Genomic DNA, 6,167 nt, shown 5'->3' with positions numbered 1-6,167 from the left:
ATATGATTATTGATCAGAAGGTGATTGAAAGCCTTAATGTAAAATTCGGCGACACCAAATTGGCAAGCTTGTAAAGAGAAAAGGATTCTGAATCTCTGGAATTTGAAAATCTGTCAAATGATCCTTTGGATGTAGAACAACCTAAGATTGCTAGTTATATACCTATAGTACATGGAAATGCTGATTCTGGATCAAGTTATGGAAACAATGATTATGATAATCATACAAGAACACCTTTAAGAACTACTACTTAAAGATCAGAATCATCAAGTCATGGTGGCAGCAACTCAGGGGGAGCAGGAAGAGGATTTACAGTTCACACTCAACATCATGCTGAACAAGGGGAAACATTAAGATCTTATATGCCTCGACAAAGAGTTTGAAACAGAGACCATCCCTTTGAACTTATCATTGGTGATCCTGATACATGAGTGAGAACTAGACATGCCACACAAAATGAATGTCACTTTTCAGGGTTTCTCTCAGAAATGGAACCTAAGAAAGTGGATGAGGCACTTAAAGATCCGGATTGGGTTATTATTATGCAAGAGGAACTCAATCAGTTTGAGAGGCAGAAGGTATGGAAGCTGGTACCCCGACCAAAGGACAAGTCAGTGATATGCACTAAATGGTTATTCAGAAACAAGTTAGATGAAGATGGTATTGTAACGAGAAACAAGGCCAGAATGGTAGCTAAAGGTTACTCTCAAGAAGAGGGTATAGATTATGATGAAACCTATGCACCAGTAGCTAGACTTGAGCCAATCAGGATGTTTCCGGCATTCACAACACATTCAGATTTCAAGGTTTATCAAATGGATGTGAAGAGTGCATTCCTGAATGGGGAGCTAGAAGAAGAAGCGTATGTGGAACAACCTTCAGGTTTTGAAGATCCAAATCTGGTTGATTTTGTATACTTTTTATTCAAAGCTCTCTATGGTCTTAAGCAAGCTCCAAGGACATGGTATGACACTCTCTCTGAGTTTTTATTTGAAAATAGTTTTACTAGAGGTGTTATAGATAAAATTATGTTTCAAAAAATGCATAAATATGATATTATATTAGTTCAAGTATATGTTGATGACATTATATTTGGTTCTACAAATGATGATCTTTGCAAGGGATTTTCCAAGCTAATAGGGAGTAAGATGAGCATGATGGGAAAGTTTGATGCTAAAGCGGAAGGAGGCATATTTCTTGGCTATTTTCTGGAATCTAAAGCTTACAGGGTTTATATGATTATTGATCAGAAGGTGATTGAAAGCCTTAATGTAAAATTCGGCGACACCAAATTGGCAAGCTTGTAAAGAGAAAAGGATTCTGAATCTCTGGAATTTGAAAATCTGTCAAATGATCCTTTGGATGTAGAACAACCTAAGATTGCTAGTTATATACCTATAGTACATGGAAATGCTGATTCTGGATCAAGTTGTGGAAACAATGATTATGATAATCATACAAGAACACCTTTAAGAACTACTACTCAAAGATCAGAATCATCAAGTCATGGTGGCAGCAACTCAGGGGGAGCAGGAAGAGGATTTACAGTTCACACTCAACATCATGCTGAACAAGGGGAAACATTAAGATCTTATATGCCTCGATAAAGAGTTTGAAACAGAGACCATCCCTTTGAACTTATCATTGGTGATCCTGATACATGAGTGAGAACTAGACATGCCACACAAAATGAATGTCACTTTTCAGGGTTTCTCTCAGAAATGGAACCTAAGAAAGTGGATGAGGCACTTAAAGATCCGGATTGGGTTATTGTTATGCAAGAGGAACTCAATCAGTTTGAGAGGCAGAAGGTATGGAAGCTGGTACCCCGACCAAAGGACAAGTCAGTGATATGCACTAAATGGTTATTCAGAAACAAGTTAGATGAAGATGGTATTGTAACGAGAAACAAGGCCAGAATGGTAGCTAAAGGTTACTCTCAAGAAGAGGGTATAGATTATGATGAAACCTATGCACCAGTAGCTAAACTTGAGCCAATCAGGATGTTTCCGGCATTCACAACACATTTAGATTTCAAGGTTTATCAAATTGATGTGAAGAGTGCATTCCTGAATGGGGAGCTAGAAGAAGAAGCGTATGTGGAACAACTTTCAGGTTTTGAAGATCCAAATCTGGTTGATTTTGTATACTTTTTATTCAAAGCTCTCTATGGTCTTAAGCAAGCTCCAAGGACATGGTATGACACTCTCTCTGAGTTTTTATTTGAAAATGGTTTTACTAGAGGTGTTATAGATAGAATTATGTTTCAAAAAATGCATAAATATGATATGATATTAGTTCAAGTATATGTTGATGACATTATATTTGGTTCTATAAATGATGATCTTTGTAAGGGATTTTCCAAGCTAATAGAGAGTAAGATGAGCATGATGGGAGAGTTGAACTATTTTATTGGATTACAAGTGAGTCAAAGGAAATATGGTATATTCATCAGTCAATCCAAGTACATTAGAGAACTTCTCAAGAAGTACAATATGGAAGATTCAACTACAGCAAAGACTCCAATGCCAACAACCACTAAGCTTGATCAGGACAAAACTTGTGGCGCCCTCCAAACCCGGGTCGAAAGTTTGGGGTCCACAACACACACAAACACACAATATATAAACCTGTAAATTAAATATTATTTGTAATGACCCTACTTTACACAACCATGGATCGCAACAGGTTAAAGTATAAAAACAAGCCACAACCTTAACTTTTATTACAACGTACCTAAATCCCAATTAATTTAACTTACAACTGATAATGAAATTGTTCTTACAATCTTACTATCTCACTACCGTATAAAGCTCTTGCTAGCTCGATCCAACTCAATCTGGAATCCTAACTCATACTCTGGACTAAGGAACCTAGCTATCAACCCTATCCTTTTTAACTGTAGAATACATAAAAAGATTCGTAAGAGTGAGCTAACTAGCTCAGCAAGTCATAATAACGATAACTGAGGTTAAACAATGTTCAAATGGAATGATTCATAATAATCAAGTTTCTTGTTAAACAATCATTAGAATTGGATATTCATTTTAAATTTTAAACCAAGGTTAAGCTGTTGATCAGTCACGCACTAACCCCGAGCAAGGCTTCCCGCTTTGCTCTATATACTGGATCCAAGGAACACATTGGCCTTCTACGACCACGAATCTGGTCTGACCACGAATCTGGTCCACATAAAGAAAACTATCCAATTCTAAATCAGTTCAGTACGATATACAATGTACTTCAATAAAACAAGATCATAATCAATGATGATAAAACACTTGAATAAAAACATAATGCAATTCATGGGTATCACAAGGATGTATCAAAGTATATATAAGAAATGGCCTTCAGCCTGTAGGAGAGTCGGGTAGTATATGAGCAAGGATTTTACAAGGTTTAGTTCTTTGATGTCACAAGGTATGGTTGAGTATAAAAGTTTCTGTATGTTTAAACAATTATGTTCTAGTGTTTGGTATATGATGGGTATATATTTGTGGAGTAGTATCGTATTTGTGCAGGTAAATCAACAAGGAATGGTTCACAAGGAATAAGGCTTACAGCTCAAAGATCAAATGATGTGGCTCAGGTTCAAGGTTGAATGATTCAAAGTACTTATAATATAAAACAGAGCTATTTTGAATACTTAACAATATGTCACGAGAGAATTTAGAAATATTTGCATTATATCCCGAAAAAGGTTTAGAAGTACTTGCCTTGCAGGGCTTTACAACTATTACTGATCGACTCTGAGCCGACTCTGCCGCTCAGGCTTTATTGTCTATCCACTAGATCACCCTGGATTCGACCTCAATACTTAAGTCCTTTGATTGGAACCTTACTAAGCTTTTCGACTGACCACCAAACTATCTTTTGTCCAATGCCAATTCTCGGGCCTTCCGACTAGAACCTACAGAGTCGAAATACCCTGATTTAGACTTTCGATTATGCTTGACATATCCTCACTAACAATCTACCTGTGCGTTAACAAAACCCGACTCGTAACACATACATTATTGTAATACATGCATCAGTTAGGGTTCACGTATTCAAAACTCAGCTTGATATTCACTTTCGGAAAATAAATATACTCATTATTTCAGAAAACGGGTTATCAGTTATATTTTACAAAATAATTTATATATAATTATATAGTTATATACATTCGGCTGATATTTCCGATATTTTACAGGATACGTTCCCGAAAATCGGGCAGCATCTCTTTTGTTTATCAGACTACCTGTCGAAACATAATCGACGTCAAATCCCAATCATAAACACAAATCAATCAATTTCGCAATTCACAATCCAAACCAAATCAATTGCACAATTCACAATCACAATCTGAATTAACTTGTACGACTATCATATTTAATTACTACTGACCCGACTCTCAAATAACTTTTACGAACTATGTATTATTTATTTAATACTTCCACAATTACATATTTAAGTAATTCAAAAATACGCGAGTCGTTATATCCTTCCCCCTTAAAAAGATTCCATCCTCAGAATCTGATCTAACTAAATAAGTGAGGATATTTGTCAAGCATATCTGACTCTAATTTCCAAGTAGACTCTTCTACTCGAGGATTTCAAACGTACTTACTATAGATATACCCTCATTTCCAAGGACTCGCCTTTAATGATCAAGAATTTGGATCAATCACTATATGCGGAACAAACTTGGACAAGAGCCCATTGGCTCTTAATCAATCACTTAATTCAAATCAGATACTTATCGCTTTAACATTGACATACAAAATATATTATATGTACACACTGTTGTGACGGTAACATCAACTCATGAACAACTTTATCTATATTATCAATACCTCGAATGGTTCACTAAATTTAGGACTTAACTTGTCCCTTCTACTCAGACTTATCCAATCTCTTTCAAGATGAAACTTTTACTAACACTACTGGTCCTATTTCTATATGCATACTCTCTCTCTCTCGATACAAATCCGCCTTCTTTCTTTGTCTACTCCGAGCTGCTTCAATCAATATCACTCCGCCCTTTGGTGTACTGAATTAACTTAAAATTTGACAACTTTCTTTCTCCCTCTTTACCTCAATAAAGTGGGGACCTACACTTGCGTGGCATTCTAAAGTTGACAGCAATGATAATGATCATTCCAGTTTTTCCTTAAAACTCAACCTTTCAACATATCTTATATTTCCTGAATCGCTTCCTCACTTTGACCCTTCGTTGAAGGATGATAGGCGGTACTCATTTTCAACTTAGTTTCCAAACATTTGAACATCTCATATTCGTTTCTACCAGTTAAGGCTGAAAAGTAATCTCATATATTCACTTATTATCACCTTTAGGTATTTGAACTTTATATTCCACTCTTTCCAATTTCGTTTATTAACTCCTCAGTGGTCTTACTTACATCCAATCATTTCTTTCTGCACCAGACATCTGTTACCATATGGCTTTGTTTAGGTAATTGTTAATGGATTAATCAGAATCTTTTGTTAACCTCGGTCAAAATTTCATACTTGAAAACTCAACGTATAGTTGCTTTCCTTCTAATCTTTGGAGGAAAATCCTTGGGAATTCCACACAGACTTTCTTATTCTTTGAATAGTTGAGGATGTTATCAATAAATACAATTCGCTTATCCGAGTACTCCTTATACACCATGTTCCTTAATTCCTTATAGTCAACTGATACACTTGTTATTTCACATAATATCACCAGAGCTTGCAATGCTCATAACTCATTTTATTTGTAATCTCTGATATGTTCTCAGGTCGGATCTTAAGTTAATCCCCGAAACATAACACACTTCTTGAATTAGGTCTCGTAAGTAATCAATTCTTTATAGGGGTCACTTATTCTTATTCGTTGTTTTGTTAAACTCCCAATAATTAGTACACAATCTCATAATTTCATCCCTTTTTCTCTAACAACATCACTGGTACACTTTATGATTCGCTTTTTGTAAAACCACTCCTAGGTCTGCCTTGTCCACTAGGCCTCAGGTACTTCGCCTTAATTCTTTGACATGTCTAACACTTCCTAATCCATTTTGAAATTTCCTTCTTATACTTGGTTATCACTATTTTTCTTTAAATTTCCGTATATCTTGGCATTTCTTAAATAAATTAAATACTTTATATTGTGAATTTCCTGTAGGATCTCATTTCTTAAT

Source organism: Apium graveolens, chromosome 7 (genome assembly GCF_009905375.1).
Source record: "Apium graveolens cultivar Ventura chromosome 7, ASM990537v1, whole genome shotgun sequence".
Lineage (NCBI taxonomy): Eukaryota > Viridiplantae > Streptophyta > Magnoliopsida > Apiales > Apiaceae > Apium > Apium graveolens.
The sequence above is the reverse complement of the archived record's forward strand: the minus strand, read 5'-3'. Positions refer to the sequence as shown.